The sequence below is a fragment of the Paroedura picta genome, chromosome 7 (genome assembly GCF_049243985.1).
Source record: "Paroedura picta isolate Pp20150507F chromosome 7, Ppicta_v3.0, whole genome shotgun sequence".
Lineage (NCBI taxonomy): Eukaryota > Metazoa > Chordata > Lepidosauria > Squamata > Gekkonidae > Paroedura > Paroedura picta.
In genome coordinates this window covers 17942207-17957610 of record NC_135375.1, presented here as the reverse complement: position 1 = coordinate 17957610, position 15404 = coordinate 17942207, and the positions used below count along the sequence as shown (strand labels likewise).

Sequence of the window (15404 nt, the reverse complement as noted above, 5' to 3'; positions counted from 1 at the left end):
GCTGGCTGCATGTGGGGAAGTGCGGAATTGAACCTGGCTCACCAGATTAGAAGTCCACACTCCTAACCACTACACCAAACTGGCTCTGACAAACCACCCCGTATTGAGTCTGCCATGAAAACACTAGAGGGCGTCACCCCAAGGGTCAGACATGACTCGGTCCTTGCACAGGGGATACCTTTACCTTTACCTTTAAAACAATATTTAAACCTGCCCTTTGTATGGCTCCTAGTAGCAGACCTATATGACTTCGTGGTCTTTTCATAACCCTCCAGAGAGCTTTTTGCGTAAAACGGTCTCCACACATTTCACAGAGAGGAAAGTTGGTGTCTTGACTGAACTAAAACTCAGTGATCAAATATGCTTATATCACACTGTGAAATCTACTTGTGACGGGTGTCATTCTTGCTATGTTTCTCCCTGATGGAAGAGAAGTTTCAAAATAGCAGACTTGAGATTATATAAGCACTGAGTAATAAATTGGATGCCTTTGGATTCCGTCAGTGGGAAAGGCTTTTGAAAAGGCAGAAATTTGCAAACAATTAATGCTATTGACTGCGGCGGTTTTGTCATCTTACATTTCCCCTGTTTTCCAACTCAGTTATATATAAGTGTGTGTGTGTGTGTGTGTGTGTGTGTGTGTGTGTGTGTGTAAATGGATTGGATTTTGATGAAGGCAGAGTGAAAACTAGTGGAAGGAACATTAACAATTTGCGATGTGCAGATGATACCCGATTACTGGCAGGAAGTAGCGAAGACTTGAAATGACTAATAATGAAGGTTCAAGTAGAATTTGTCAGAGCAGGATGACAGCTGAATATCAAGAAGACAAAAAGTAATGACTACAGGGGAAATCACACAGCTTCAATGTTGATGTAACAAAGAGACTGAAATGGCTCTAGATTTTCTATTCTTTGGCTCCATCGTCAACCAAAAGGGAGGCTTCAGCCAACAAATCAGAAGGCGATTAAGACTGGGCAGGGCTAGAAAGAGCTAGAAACGATTCTGAAGTGAGAGGATGGGTAATTGAATAACAGAATCCTAGGGCCTTTTCGCACGGGGATCTTTGTTGCAAATTGTTTGCGGAATGAAAAATCGCCATTTAAAATAGTGGAATTCGTCGTTTTGCACACCTGGCTTTGTAGTGGAATCAGTTGCGTTTTTTAGCGTTTCCCACAGGCTTCCGGTCTCGGCAGAAATCGCTAGAAAGGAAGCGCTATTGCCAAGCTCGTCCCGCCCCTGGCCGTCAAGCAGCCAATGGGCAGCCGTTAGCATGCTCCCAAACAGCCCCTTTCCCTTTAAGAAAGGTTTAAAAAAAAAAAAAACAGACCCATAGCAACGAATCTAGGTAGATTCGTTGCTACGGAGAGACCCATCCAGCTGCCTAATGTGAGCTGTCGTTTGATTGTATGATCGTTTGCACGCTGCCTCGAGTGATAAAAAAAAAATCCCCCCCCCTTCTCACGGGCCCGATTTTCGGCTGAATTTATGTGTAAAAAATAAAGGGACTTTATTTCAGCAAACGGGCTTTTAAGTGGTTTGTGCTTAGTGACTAAAGGTGAAGGACTGAAGCCAGGGAAGCCTCTAAACAGAAAGAGGCTCGCCGGTGCGTTTATCCCCGCTCGCTCCGAGAAAAAAAAATGGCGATCGCTTCGCCGGAAGTTTGGAGGAGAGAGCCAGGGGGAGGGACTTTGAAGAACCAGCAACAATGGTAACGCACAGGTCTTTAGCGCTAGTGTTGCAGATTGGTTGCAGGAGTGTATCGCTATCCGGAGGGTGAATCCACTTTTCTGGATTCCCCTGAAAGCGCCACAACGAAGCGCTTTTGGCGGGTCGGTTTCAGGATTGTTGCAGATTGTCTACGACGTCGTGGGTTATGGCAAATTAGTAGCGTTTCCAATTAGCAACCATCGTGCTATTTTGAAGCCGTGCGAAATGGCCCCTAGAATTGGAAGGGGCCAGACAGGCCATCTAGTCCAACCCCCTGCTCAACGCAGGATCAGCCCTAAGCATCCTCAAGCATCCAAGAAAAGTGTGTATCAAACCTTTGCTTGAAGACCAAGATCAAAATAATTCCTGCCATGGAATTCCCCATTACTGTGTACGGCTGTGAAAGTTCCATAGGGAACTGTAAGATGGAGCTTTTCCGCTAGGCCTATATTTGGAGCCAGTCCGGACAATAAGATAACATCAGTACTAAAATACTGGACCCCGCCCCTTCCTGTCCCTCCCTTTGCCTCTCTCTTCCCCTCCAGTTTGCTCCTGGAAGTCATTTTATTCACCGCTGCGCTCTATGTTGGTGCTAATATTCTTAACATTGCTAGTTGTGATTTTACTGTCAATCGGTTTTATGTATTTTAGCTGTTTTATTGTGTCGTTTTACTTGATTATTGTTTATTAATTGGTGGTACATCATTCCGAGATGGCAAAGCCTGAGAGGAATGGCTTAAAAAGAAAGGAAGGAAGGAAGGAAGGAAGGAAGGAAGGAAGGAAGGAAGGAAGGAAGGAAGGAAGGAAGGAAGGAAGGAAGGAAGGAAGGAAGGAAGGAAGGAAGGAAGAAAGAAAGAAAGAAAGAAAGAAAGAAAGAAAGAAAGAAAGAAAGAAAGAAAGAAAGAAAGAAAGAAAGAAAGAAAGAAAGAAAGAGATTCCTTTGAAATGTGGTATTGGAGGAGAGTCTTACAGATATTGTAGGCTGCCCAAAAGACCATGAAGTGGGGTTCTAGACAAAATCAAGCCTGAACTCTCCCTAGAAGCTAAAATGACCAAACTATTTTAAATGTAGGGGGTTTTCATCTTGTATGTAAACCGCCATGAGCCAGTACTCCTGGCAGTGGCGTTATATAAATATGATTAGAATGAATGAATGAATGAATGAATGAATGAATGAATGAATGAATGAATGAACTGCCAGTTATCATGAATGCTGAAAGAAACTTCCCCCAGAATAATAGGGACTGGATTGTGATCATTTTTATCAATGTTGATCCACTTGTCTTTCTACTCTGTTCCTATCCATGCTGGGATCAAAACTGCCAAGGAGGATCTGTGTTCGGTTAATCTTTGAGGGAGGGAAGGAGGCAGAGGCAGGGATTCCATTCTGATGGTGCAAAGGTCTAGAAGAAGAAAAGGAAAGTGTTACTACAACACTGCATCACTGGACGCCACTTATGCAGAAGGAATCCCGGCCTCTTTCTCTGTCCTTCCCTTGGCCATTAACCAGTCATGCTTTCTTCTTAGCTTCTTGCCATTTGGCAGCCCTGAAAAGAAAAAGGTTTGGGTGTATTGCAGGATTGTCTTTTATTTCCTAAAACAGAGGAGATGAGAAAGATGTAAGTTGTGGGGTCCCCATTTCGGAGACAAGCAAGCAAATATTTTTCAAAATTATTTAATGGACTTCTTTGGTTGCCACACTCCCAGAGATCCTTGCAGCAACTTGCAATGTTAAAAACATTTAAATAAGAAGAACATGAAACAGGAAACAAATATACAATACTAGAAGTGACATCACAGAATCACCAATGCTAATTTTGACCCTTGTTTTTTAATATTTATTTATTTATTTATTTATTTATTTATTGTTGTGTTTCTATACCGTCACTCCCAGAAACTAGCTCGCAGCGGTTCACAAAACAAAAAACAGTATCAATTAAAAGTACTCCCAATAAAATAGTAAAACAATCTAAAGTATAAATACAAATACAAGAGGGTGGTATACTAATAACTTTAAAAATCACTCTTCATATTCCGAACATCGGTCCTAAGATATATATGTGCATGTTTGCTCCCCTTTTTCTGCCTACCATAGAGGGCCACCTGACACACCCTACAAGTACACGAGGTTTGTAGCTAAAGAAGATGAGAATCTGGACTGGGCCTCTTCAATACTCTTCTGCTTTCCCAGCAGAGATCATTTACTGTTTCCATTGTGAAAAAAGGGACTAGGTCTGTAGAACAACAGGGGAAGTGGACTCCACTGAGGGCTGGTGATGTCAGCAGCCATCTAAACTTTTTTGGGAAGGCTGTCTAACCCCTGGGGAGCTCTCGTTTAACACCCAGGGTCCACCAAAACCCTGGTTGGGAATCCCTGCCCTAAATCATGGTTTCCTGTCCTATTGTGTTCTTACAGAGCCTAGGGAAATTGGAACAGTGTTTTGCAGAGCATCCACAAATTCATGTATAATTGGCTGTAATGTGAGTCTAGTTTTTGAGCAGAGCTTTCCAGAACCAGAAATGAGTTCCCGTTTTCAGAACCATGACCTATAAAATGGCCCAGAAAGGGAAGAAAGCCAAGCATTTTACTGAAGGAATTGATGTGTCAAAGGTTCTCCCGGCAGTTTCAATTCCACTAGTCTAAGCTAACAAAAATCAAATGCAATCCAGTCCCCCCAAAGAGCAAGTTCATGCATGGGAGAACATGCTGTGCATTGTATTTCATTTCAATTGCCCTGGAGCAAGTAAGAAGATTTCAAATTGCAAGGAAGTGAGCATCTCATGACAAACCTGTGAGCAGGATGATAGAACAGCACGGCAAACTGTCAGATGCAATAACACAACAGAGAATCGAGAATCACCTAGGAATGAACTCTGCCAGTGGAGCCCTATAGAGACCTACCCCCATCTAAAGGTAAAGGTATCCCCTGTGCAAGCACTGGGTCATGTCTGACCCTTGGGGTGACGCCCTCTAGCGTTTTCATGGCAGACTTAATACAGGGTGGTTTGCCAGTGCCTTCCCCAGTCATTACCGTTTACCCCCCAGCAAGCTGGGTACTCGTTTTACTGACCTCGGAAGGATGGAAGGCTGAGTCAACCTTGAGCCGGCTGCTGAGATCAAACTCCCAACCTCATGGACAGAGCTTCAGACAGCATGTCGGCTGCCTTACCACCCTGCGCCACAAGAGGCTCTACCCCCATCTAAGCCCCCCTGAAATCAAACCAGCTCAAAGGAAATGATAAGGATAACCCATAAAACAACATATAAATTGTTTACCATTGTTGCTTACCATTCATAAGTCATTTAAAACTTGGGCACTAAAAACCCAGATTGAGCAAAAAAAATAACCCTAAGCCATTTAAAATGAGTCTTGTAAAATGCTGCTCCACTAGAAGCAATGTATCCAAGTGAGGTTCAAAGATCAACCCCCTCAATTAAAAAGGATTTTCTTTCTGGTGAACCGGAGGGGGGATTTAACATCGGCCAGGGTGTGTGTGTTGTTCCTCTTGGGCATGGGCAGGTGGTGAGGGGAAGAGAGAGATTGGATTTTGCTGCCAGCATTTGGCATTATGTATCTCGTATTTTATGTGGGCCTTATGAGAAGGGGACGACAGAGAATGAGGTGGCTGGATGGAGTCACTGAAGCAGTCGGTGCAAACTTAAATGGACTCCGGGGAATGGTAGAGGACAGGAAGGCCTGGAGGATCATTGTCCATGGGGTTGCGATGGGTCGGACACGACTTCGCACCTAACAACAACATGTTTTACTCAAATGAGTAGCCGTGTTGGTCTGAAGTAGCACAATAAAATCAGAGCCCAGTAGCACCTTTAAGACCAACAAAGATTTATTCAAGGTGTGAGCTTTCGAGGGCAAGCACTCTTCGTGGAGTGCAAGCTCATGCCTTGAATAAATCTTTGTTGGTCTTACTCGACTCTGATTTTATTATGTTTTACTGTTTTCTACTGTAAACTGCCATGAGGCAACAGGGCTCGGGAGAAGTGGTCAATAAATACAAATATAAATAAATAAACTAAGATGAGTTGGTTTTTATACCCTGCTTTTAACTACCCAAAGGAGTCTCAAAGTGGTTTACAATCTCCTTCCTTTCCTTTCCCCACAACAGGCACCCTGTGAGGTAGGTGAGGCTGAGAGAGCTTTGACAGGCCTGCTCTGTAAGAACAGCACTATCAGGGCTGTGACAAGCCCAAGGTCACCCAGCCAGCTGCATGTGGAGGAGCAGGAAATCAAGCCCCACTCACCAGATTAGAAACTCCTGCTCTTAACCAGTATACTATGCTGGATAGATAGAGACAATAGAGAAAGAATGAAGGTTCAATTAATGTTTCTCTGCTTCAGGGAAGACCACCTTGTGGAGTTTGTGAACTCATGGTGTGGAACACGGTCCACTGAACGCTCCAGCAGAGCCTCACTTGTACCTGGTTCAAAACACCTGCCAGAAATCTAAATGTGCATTTTTTTTCTTGCTTCCTAATTTATTAAATGGCTTTAATTCAGTTATTTCTTAGAGAAATCATCCGTTTTCCTGCCAAGGAATCCGTATGCATCAGCTGAAGAAGAAACAAACTTAGGGCAACCTGTAGAGTTTTCAAGGCAAGAGAAAATGCAGAAGTGGGTCACATTTGCCTGCTTCCATGTCATGACCGTGGGCTTCCCTGGTGGTCCTCCCATCCAAATGTGGACCAGGGCCTAGCATGCTTAGCTTCTGAGAGCTGAAAATATTAGGCTAGCCCGGGCTCTCCAAAACTGGGCATGGGAAAACAGAGAGTCAACTTTCATCACTAGCTTTTGAAGGAGAGTTTTTAACCTTCTGTGACATCAGGACAGGTCACCTACTGCCTTGGAGGTGTAGACCAGGGGTGGTCAAACTGTGGTCCTCCAGATGTCCATGGACTACAATTCCCAGGAGCCCCTGCCAGCATTCGCTGGCAGGGGCTCCTGGGAATTGTAGTCCATGGACATCTGGAGGGCTGCAGTTTGACCACCCCTGGCGTAGACTGTGTTTCTATCTCCTCTGACTTAAATCTCTGCCTTCTTTTTTCCTCAGCAGTCTCTGTTCCCTATCCATCTCTCTCTCTCCCCCCTTGAAGGATTTATTTTGCCCGCTTTGTGTGATAAAATGATTAGCTGCTCTTTCATTTTTCTTCTTTCTCTGTGCGTCTCTGCGGCGCCCGGCTAGGGAACTAGGGCAAGTGAGTAACCAGAGTCCTTGGACTGATGAAGCTACCTCGGTCAAGGCGTTTTAAAATTAATTTATTTGCCAGCGTGATGACTCATTGAAAGCGCTCGCTAGGTCTAGAGAAGGGCACCATTTTCGCTCTGGTACGGCCGCTTCTTCTCTCATCCTCGGAAGCATTTCTCATTTCTCGCTTCAACTCATTTGGGAGATAAATTAAAATGTCCTCAGATTTCCCCCCCCCCCCCGTCTTAGAGAGCTCTGACAGCCTGGCAGGAGTAATTTAGTTTCCCCCCCCCCTCCTCTCTCTCCACCACAACTTGCTTAGAATTGACAACTATTTTTCACAGCCTTCAGACGCTAATTATCCAACTTACAAGCCATTAGTGGTTGGAATTATTTAAAATCTCACTTAACGGGGGTAGGGGGAAGTGTAGACTTGTAATTATTCCTTTCAAGAGCCAAATGATTAGTCTTTCCATTCCGTGCTGGAAACTTGAGTCAAGAGACGGGTTAACAAGGCGGGAAAGGAAGGGAAAGCGTTACTCAAAACCAAGAGCTAAGAAAGAATTTAGAATTATCAGTGTCACCATGACAAAAGTCTGCATGATGGTGAACTCACCTAATCTAACATCTGCAGAGCGGATTCTAAGGTGGTATCTCCATCTACCTTTGTGAAGCCAGAGTAGTTCAGCAGTGGAATAGGCTGCCTAAGGAGGTGGTGAGCTCCCCCTCACTGGCAGTCTTCAAGCAAAGGCTGGATACACATTTTTCTTGGATGCTTTAGGATGCTTAGGGCTGATCCTGCGTTGAGCAGGGGGTTGGACTAGATGGCCTGTATGGCCCCTTCCAACTCTATGATTCTATGATTCTATAAGCCGGGTGGAAATATGCCTTTCTAAAGGTTGGAGGGATGATGACATTCAAAATCTATCTTCCACTAAGAGGACACCCTGGATTCCTGATGCAACCACAGAAGGTGTGATGGTTGAACTGGTCCACATGGCTATCTGATAAGGCTGCCAGCATCCAGGTGGGGCCTGGAGTTTCCCCAGAATTACAATTTATTGCCAAACCATAGAGCAGGGACCTGGGGATCCCCCGGTTTTACAGCTCATCTCATCTCCACGCTAAAAAGAAGAGTTGGTTTTATACTCCACTTTTCACTTCCCGAAGAAGTCCCAAAGTGGCTTACAATTGCCTTTCCTTCCTCTCCCCATAATATACATCCTGTGAGGCTGGTGTGGCTGAGAGACTCCTGACAACACTGCTCTATGAGAACAGCTCTGACAGGACTGTGACTGGGCCAAGGTCACTCAGCTGACTGCATGTGGAGGAGTTGTGAATCAAATCTGTCTCTCCAGATTAGAAGCCACCGCTCTGTACCATGACACCAAACAGGTTAGTGTTCTACTCCATGGAGGTCCCTCCCTGCCCCAAATCCTGCTCATTCCCAAGTTTGCCCTCAAAGTCTCTAAGTATTTATTTATTTAATTTGTAGACCTCCCTACCCAGAGCTGGCAACCCTTTTCAAAGGATTACCTGGAGATTTTGGGGGTGGAGAGGGCAGGGTTTTTGCAGAACAGAATGGCATATAGTCATTTTCTTTTGGGGAATAGATTTCTGTAACATGAAGATCAGTTTGTAGAACTTACCTGTAGGACAGAAACCCTACAGATCATGTCCACCACATGCAAGGGGAAATAATGCTTTATTGAGCACTGCAAGATTGGTTCTAGAGTAGGTGTGTTTAGGGTTGCAATATCTCTTTCCCCCTCCCTATAATGATGCTGTTTTAATGGCTTTAAACTTTTAAACTCCCTGAGGCCTGCTGCCACCCTACTGAGTTAACTACCTTATACGAGCACAAGAGTGAACAATCACATGGTTCTTTCCCATTTGATGTGTTACTTTGGCAAGGAGGTGGGGGACTATTAAGTAGAAATGGCCCTGCTGTGGGCCATGCTCAATTAGGAGGGCTGCCAACCTCCAGGTAATAGCCAGAGATCACTTGCTATTACAACTCATCTCCAGGCAAGGGAGATCAGTTGCCCTGGAGGAAAATGGCCACTTTGGAAGGTGGACTCTGTGGCTTTATACACCATTTAAGCCCCTCCCCTTCACAAACCCCACCCTCTCCAGGCCCCACCCTCAAAATCCCCAGGTGTTTTGCAACCCGGAGCTGGAAACCCTCCCAGTTAGATTTGGATCGTGCTTTACGTTGGCCCAAAGATTCTATCCAACACACCACCAGAACGTCTAACATTTGCAAACTGGTTTCTGTTGCCCCTAGACAACTCAGGGACATTTTTCCATCAAGAAGTACAAATCAGTCTTCTGTATGATTCCCTTTCCATTCCCCATAGCGTGGCATTGCGCAAGAGGCCCAAACGCTGCTCACGCACCATGTCGTAAGAGATGAAGAAAGCCCTTTTATTTGCCCAAGACTGATAGTCAAAGGGGCTGAAGCTACCCAGTTCCTAAATCAAGGGTTGACCAAATGCACCGACCCCTCGGTCATCAGACCTCAGACTTCTGAGGCCGTGCTAGTCAAACAATGCTATCCAAACAGATACCAAGGGTGTAAGTACAATATGCCACAGAAACAAACACACACACACAGACTGGGACGGGGTGATCCCAGATTGTTTTCCTTACCTGTAAGGGCCCACCTGGCCAAAAGGGAAAGGTCCTTTCGATAATTGCGTGTGGTCCTTCACGTTCTGAGGCTTTCCCTCCCTGGTGGGTTTTATATCCCAGCCTGGCATGCAGCAGTTGCAAAAGAACCAGGTCGCAGCAGGAGGCAAGTAGGCCAAGGAGAAAAGTGGGGTCGAGTTCTGAAAACCAAGTTTTGACAACAAAGCCGCCCCTGGCCCCTTTCCAAGCGAACGTTTCTCTTGTCGCTTTATATAAGGCCTCCGTCAAAGGACTTGTATAATCTTATTGACCTGGGGCTTCTCCTTGTTGAGTGAATGGCCTCAATGCTTTCAATGGATTTGAAGCGGTCGCTGTAATTTCCAAGGGGAAAGCATGAATGGCCAGAAAGACGTTTCAAAGATTCAGGTTGATTTGTTGTTGTTGTTGTTGCTGTGTTTTTTTTTTTTAAGGTTGCAATTGTGTGAGCTCTGTGGAAGCCCTTCCAATTCCTAGACGAACCCAACACATTTCTAGAAATCTAGATGGCCTGAGATTTTCGTTCCAGGCCTTTCCCATTCAGAAGGCTGAAGCTGGTGACTTATCCCTCTTCCTTATTCGTTCTTATTCACGAATTCATTCAACCAACGATATTTAAAAGAGTTCTGCACTCCAAAATCAGGTTTGGACCACCACATGTCATACACCCCCACATTCAGGGGACTTCCCCCTTCGAGATCGCATGTGCTGTTTCCTGGTCCCAAGCCCAGTCCGTGCGCCGGCTGCTCCAAAGTGGGGTGCCCCCAGGACAATCACACAACTGGACACTGGGCCAGGCTGCACCCCAAAGCAAACTTTTGACCACTCCAAAAGGCACATCCAGAGACTGTCCCTGCAAGCAGATATATGGTGGTGCCCAGTCCAAACATTGATTGCCACAAGAAAAATTATTTGGACCACCCCCAAAAGGCCTGTATTATGGGGGAGCTTTGAGTAAGGAAATAAGCATTTGACCCTGTTTCCTTGCAATCTGCATAATGCCACATCAAGGCACAGGATGCATTAAAAACTCTAGTTTTTACTAGAGTCCTTGGCCCAAGGAAGTCTGTTTGGCCTCAACTAGGGCCAGGACGTTTTCATTCCTGGCCCCTACTTGGTGGAATGAGCTCCTGGAGGAGATCCGGGCTCTGTCAGAGCTGGCACAGTTCTGCAGGGCCTGCAAGATGGAGGTCTTCCACCAAACGTTTGGTGGTGGCCAATGACTTAATAACACCTGTGGTCCCTCCCCTATAAAACACCCCCACTGAGTGACACCTGGTCTGGAGACCTATGGGCAGTGAATATCTGGAGGCTGTTATTGCTTAAGTCTGCTAATGTATTCCTTGTGTTTTTATTTTGTTTTATATCGTTAATGCTTTATGCTGTTTTGAATTTATTGTTAATTGTAACCCACGTTGTACACCGCCCTGTGCGCCATATTGGGAGGGCAGTACAGAAATTTCATAAATAATAATACTAATATAATATTAATAAGAGGTTTCATCCCTGCACAGACTGCAAAAGCAGAGGTTCCTCGCCCCAAAGGACTTCCAGATTTCATTAGATGGACCAGACAGAGCAGGAGGCTGGTAACAGACCTCAGGACCTGCCAGAGAACGTAATCCCCCTTGCCTCCAATTGATTCCCACAACAGCCCTGCAAACTAGAGTGTATGTGCCGGGCCTCAATGTGAGGGGTCCTGTAGGGAGCTGTTCTACATACACCCCCCTGCCCGGCTGGACCAAAGTTTCAGGCTAGGATACCATCAGTACGGCCAAGAAGCCCAGGTTTTCCCCTGATGCTGGTGCCTGGCCTTGGTGTTTGAAGTTTGCTGCCCTTTTACCACAAACAATGGACCTCTATGAATCCATCTATTCCCGCTTCAAAGGTTGTCTATGCTCAGGACCATCGCTCCATCCCTGGGCAGTGAGTTCCACAGTTCCATTATTCGTTGAAGAAAGAAGATACAGCATTGGCAGTTCTCCTCCCTCCCCCCAGTCTCTTTCATCACCTTGGTTTGGATTGAACAGGCTTTATGAAAGGGTCTCTCAGGAAATAGTGACCCACTTGTAGAATCATAGAGTTGGAAGGGACCTCTTAGGTCATCTAGTCCAACCCCCTGCACTATGCAGGACACTCACAACCCTATCGCTCATCCACTGTAACCTGTCACCCCTTGAGCCTTCGCAGAATCAGCCTCTCCATCAGATGGCTCTCCAACCTCTGTTAAAAAATTTCCAAAGATGGAGAACCCACCACCTCCCGAGGAAGCCTGTTCCACTGAGGAACTGCTCTGACTGTCAGGAACTTCTTCCGGATGTTGAGACGGAATTTCTTTTGAATTAATTTCATCCCATTGGTTCTGGTCCATCCCTCCAGGGCAAGAGAGAACAACTCTGATCCATCCTCTATATGCCACCCTTTTAAATACTTGAAGATGGTCATCAGATGCCCTCTCAGTCATCTCCTCTCTAGGCTAAACAGACCAAGCTCCCCCAACCTTTCTTCATACGTCTGGGTCTCCAAACCCGTCACCATCTTTGTTGCCCTCCTGTGTAGCTTTGTGTCGCTGTGTGTTGTCTGTGCTATATGTAGTTCACCATTCATGGGTTTCAGCTGTTCCCCTTCATTTCCCATGTTCTTGATTTCTTCAGCGTTCATAGGAACATTTACCCCACAGAATGAGGAATACAAATTATAGGGTAGTTTCCAATTGTACATTTTCCACAAGGTATAAAGATTATTAAACACAACACCTCCTGTCTTCACAAAACTGCCTTAGTGTGTGTGTGTGTGTGAGAGAGAGAGAGAATGTTTGTCTTAAAGTAATTCTCTGTATCTGGAAAAGTTAGTGTATCTGACACAAAGCTATGCTGGAAGATTCTCACAGAAATATCGGCCTGGGACACGTTAAATGTACAATCCCCAACATTCATCCTGAACTGCCTCTCTCCCATGATGACTGTACCATATATTCTCTAAATATTTGTGTCATTTCTCAAGTCATTCCCCAAGCATAAGTAAGAAAATGTCTCTTGAATGCTTGTGTTCTTGTGTCTAGTGTTTGGAAGAAGTAGAAGAAGGGCTGGCTTTTTGTACCCTGCTTTATACTACCCAAAGGAGTCTCAAAATTGCCCACCATTCCTCTCCTCACAACAGACACCTGTGAGGTAGATGAGGCTGAGAGAGCCCTGAGAGAACTGTGACTGGCCCAAGGTCACTGAGCTGGCTGCATGTAGAGGAGTGGGGAATCAAGCCTAGTTCTCCAGATTAGAGGGCACCGCTCTTAACCACTATACCAAGACTAGCTAATGACCACACAAATATGCAGAATCACAATACATATAAAGCCAGGTGTGTTCTACCACTGGCTTCCTTATTTGTCATAGAATATCATGATTAAAATGTGCTTTTGTTTAAAAGGGGTGACCTTTGATAAAAGGGACAGGACGCTTTTTCACCACTTCAAAAGATGTGTCCTTTCTTCCCAGGTTTTCTTTGGGGGGCTTGTAGGGGCATCAGGGGGGGAAAGTAACATTTTAAAATTACACGTCCATGGCTCAAACACCGCCAATATTTGCCCACCATTGATCTGGCTTCCCTTGCGGTTACTCATTAATTTCTGCCTGAGGTTCAAAGTTCTGTCTTTTGTTTAAAAACTGATTTCACGGCTAGGGCATGTCCTCGACTAATCTAACAAGCCGTTGAGAGCCAACAGGTTGGGTGGGTGGGGGTCAGGGAGGGAGGAGGAATGATTGGAGCTTCCTGATATTCAGGTAGCAAAATGTTTTGCTTTAATCCATTTTAAAGCCATCGAAATGTCTATTATTTTCTTACCTACTAACTAAATTATTCTTTTGTATTTATTTATGGAATTGGCATCTTGCTTTTCTGGCCCCCCAAAGGGACCACAAGAATTCTGTGAAGTCATAAATCAGCCAGGATCATCTAAAGAGTAAATGATGCATGAAGCTAAGGACATCAGTTTGCCCTGACCTGGATGGAGCAACCTAACCTGATTTGGGCCTAGTCTGCACACACAGGATAATGCACTTTCAATGTTCTTTGGCAGCTGGATTTTCCTGTGCGGAACATGAAAATCTACTTCAAAAGTGCATTGAAAGTGCATTATCTATTGTGTGCAGAATAGGCCTTGGTCAGATCTCTGAAGCTAAGTGAGGCTGGTCCTGGTTTCTGCTTGGATGGGAATTCAGGGGTTGCTACGCTGAGGCAAGCAATGCCAAAACACCTAAATTCGTCTCCTGCCTTGAAAGCCCTACAGCTGGCATCTCCGATGTTTCCCAGAATGGGGGTACCTTTGGAATCCTGGCACAATGTGATGGTCTCCACAGGAGGTGGAGGTAGCCACAAAAGGGGGGGCCCCATGGGGGACCTTAAGATGAGGGGGAAACTTCAGTCAAAGCAACAGCCAGTCAAATCTCCCTTGGCCAATTAGAAGCCTTGCTGGGCAAAAGGTCCTCATGGCCCCGCCTCCTTTCTAAATAACATTTCATGGGCACCCATGTTGGAGACTTGATGGCACTTTCCACCATCAAAGAGCTGGAAACAAAGAAGAGAGGAGGCCTGTTACCTTCTCGGCCTGAAGGCGGGCCTAGGCGGGTCTTGGTTTGATCCAGTGGGGGAATTGTTACCTTCCTTCTCCATCTTACCAACACCATCCTTCTACAGACAAGGGCAGCCGGCTGTCCCCCAACAGTTTTGTCCGGTCCTTCTGGGCGCAGTCAGATATTAATTTCTATGTTCCTCTTGCATGCTGCTCACAGTTGCTTTAAGTATATGGGTATATCTCATATAAATGTCTGGGTATCCCTTCCTCTCATTTGCACTCCCTAGGACAAAGGACCTCTGCCAATCATGAATGCACATTGGGTCCCAGCTGCTAGGGGAAGAAGGAAGGGGATCCAAAAAGGCTTTGTGAAACTCCATAAGGCCTGCATGGACAAAAGCCATGTGGGAAACATTTTCATTACTCATTAAGAAGAGTCTTTTTTCGCCATTTTCTTACTCACCGATGTGTCCAAGACACTATTTCTTGGTTCCTAGATGGGGCTTTCTCCCCCCACCCAGACATCTACTCTTGATTTTTTGTTTTCACCCGACGTTTAACTAATTTCCCCCCTGCCCTTTCTCTTTCCTTTAATTTTTTTAAATTACAGACTTATCTTGAAATGTTCTGCCTCAGGTTGCCAAACCCAAGGGAATTCCTGGAGATTTGGGTGTGTAGCCAGGAGAGTGATCTGATTGGGATATAATGCGATAGAGTCAGCCTTCCAAAGCAGTCATTTTCTTCCGGGTAAATGGCCTCTGTCATCTGGAGAGGAGCTGCAGTTCCAGTCCCATCCGGAGTCCAGAAACCCTCGTTGTGCCTATAATGTTTTGGGCACTTTTAGAAAGACTAAATGATGATGATTTTTAATCACTTAGCTCCCCCCTACCTACAATAACATTATTTGTTCCCATCCATACATTGTTTTTAACATTGTTTTAATATTTTTATGTACCAATACTTTTGTATTTTTACTACACGTACCGATTAATTTTTATCATTGATTGCAGTTTGTATTGATGCATTATTTATATGGGTCAATTGACCGAATAAACATACTGAACTGAAATGAATCACTTAGCACACTTCTCAGAAAAGAAATAATCCCATTTTTGATGGGTCTTTCCCTAAAAGAACCACCTTTGGCCAACCTCAATTGAAGCTTGGCCTTTTTAGCAATTAATCAGTTAAACTTTGTGCACCCTGCATGAAACTGATTTTGGTTTTGTTTTGTTTTGAAGCTCCTGAAAGACAGAAA

General features: G+C 45.1%; 1 long non-coding RNA gene across 1 annotated transcript in view; it reads left to right on the top strand.

Annotated features, from left to right (window-relative positions):
• LOC143842128 (uncharacterized) overlaps nt 1-15404 on the top strand; it is a 23108-nt gene extending 7704 nt beyond the window's left edge. The window contains exon 3 of the long non-coding RNA XR_013232992.1: nt 14757-15404. This is a non-coding gene — a long non-coding RNA (uncharacterized LOC143842128). The remainder of the gene's footprint in view (nt 1-14756) is intronic.